Consider the following 2,263-nt stretch of genomic DNA (forward strand, 5'->3'; position numbering starts at 1 on the left):
ATATATATATATACATTCATATACGTACATTTCTATCCAAACGGACTTATAAACAATTTATCTATAATGAAATAGTATTATTGGCCGTATGCGAATCTGCGAAATCAACGTATGTCCATAACAGAGGTGCAAAAGTCTTTAGCATTCTTTAGGAAAAAGCATAGTTGATATATTTAGGTTTCTCTTGAGAAAGAGCCATTTAGTTTAATAATGTACATCTACAAAACGTACGAGCCTAAATTCATTTAGTATTTATGAACAAACCTACACACCCTGGCGCAGCACTTTGCTTCATTAACAGGCTGCCAGAAAATAAATTGATGCGCAAATAAGTGAATTATTTATATGTAATTGTGCGGAACCCCCTGACTGTCTCCATCTGTCGCTACTTAGATTGAACCACTAATTCTGTTGAATGAATATACTCTACGTCATGTATTGGGTACATTAAATCACATTACTTAAACAGTATAACATGTATATGTAATTGCGTCCATAAATATACACACACACCTGTATATAAACATATATGTATATTTATTTATCAGTCTGACTATCTATCTATCTATCTATCTATCTATCTATCTATCTATCTATCTATCTATCTATCTATCTATCTGTCTGTCTGTCTGTCTGTCTGTCTGTCAATCTGTCTGTCTGTCTATTTGTCTGTCTATCTATTTAAAATCCAAGCGGGATGATTGACGTGAACTCCCAAAGCAATATTAAGCACTGTACCGAACAATATGATAGAATCAATCTGTGACGAGGCTATATGAAAGAATTATGAAATCGATTTATTTCTGAGATTATTGATTTTCAAAATGTCACCCGTCATAAAGTATACGAACCTTAATGGGTTTCCTGACACAAAAAACAAAAACCAAACAAACAAAAACTCAAACTACAACTACGTTTTGCTGTAGATTGTCAGTTATGGCCTGAATCCCATTAGTTAAATCATAACCGCATACAACTTAACTAAACCTAAAATGTTTTAGTTAAATAAACAACAATCTTCACTGAAGTGGTTATTGATATTTTAAAAAGAAGGCCCAAACCCCTAGCTTGAAACCAGTAAAAGATAAAGAAATATAATATATTTTTTGATTGACGATAACAAAATTGATGCATCAGTTTTTCGGAACAGCTTTTATCGATTTGATTTTACCATTGACTTTTTACGATGAGACGACGAGTTGGTGGAACTGCTTAGCAGCATTTCGTGCGTTTTTACGTTCTAAGTTCAAATTCCACCTAGGTCACTTTGTCTTTCACGCAGCAGTATGACTGAACTTCTTAAAACTATGTAGTAGTAAAACGAGCATCTTAACCACCGAGTTACCTCATATACTTACCCCATAATGTTACCCCGTATAGAACTAAAGTTTTACAGATCTAGAATTTAAAATTGCATAAGGAATTTTATGATGAAAAAGAAGTACTGAAGATAGAAATAAAAGAAATAAAAATAGAATACATTTGCTCAGAATTGGTTCATGTGAATACACCGTTTTGATGATGTATTGATTATTGAGAAGATAATTCTGTCGAAGAATACACGGCTAAGACCGTAATATGACGAAAGATTCAGAAAAAAAATATTAGAAACAAAAGAATTAAATTAACGGAATTAACTTTTCTTTGAGAGTTAATATTCTTTCTTGATTAGCAAAACATCCATTCTTTTCGAACATAACGAACCATATCAAAAGCCAATGATAATGGAATATAATGATAATGATAATAATAATAATAATAATAATAATAATAATAATAATAATAATAATAATAATAATAATAATAATAGTAATAATAATGATAATGATGATGATGATGATAATATTAATATTAATAATAATATTAATAATAATAATGATAATAATAATATAAATTTTAAAAACATGGAAATAAAAATATGGATAAAAAGTAAAATAAAAATAAAAATAAAAATAGAAATAAAGATAAAAACAAAATTTCAAAATTAAAATAAAAATTCAAAATAAAAATATAAAGATATAAATAAAAATAAAAGCTAAAAAGTAAAGATGAAGATGAAATATTGAAAATAAAAATTTAAAAATTTAAATAAAAATTAAACAACGTACAAATAAAAATAAAATATTAAAAAATATGTGAATAAAGCACAAACATTAATTCAAAAATCAACGATACCGTAAGAAATCCCAAAAGAAATCAACCTTGTTCCTTTCTTCGTCCTTTAATATAATTTCAATAAGAAAAAAAAAAAGAACAAAAAAAA

The 2,263-nt window shown here is 27.5% G+C and overlaps 1 protein-coding gene across 2 annotated transcripts in view; it reads right to left on the reverse strand.

Annotated features, from left to right (window-relative positions):
• The window catches only part of LOC106868770 (growth hormone secretagogue receptor type 1), a 103,198-nt gene that overhangs the window by 2,362 nt on the left and 98,573 nt on the right, over positions 1-2,263 (reverse strand). The window lies entirely within an intron of this gene.

The sequence above is a fragment of the Octopus bimaculoides genome, chromosome 24, assembly GCF_001194135.2.
Source record: "Octopus bimaculoides isolate UCB-OBI-ISO-001 chromosome 24, ASM119413v2, whole genome shotgun sequence".
In the NCBI taxonomy this organism is placed as follows: Eukaryota; Metazoa; Mollusca; class Cephalopoda; order Octopoda; family Octopodidae; genus Octopus; species Octopus bimaculoides.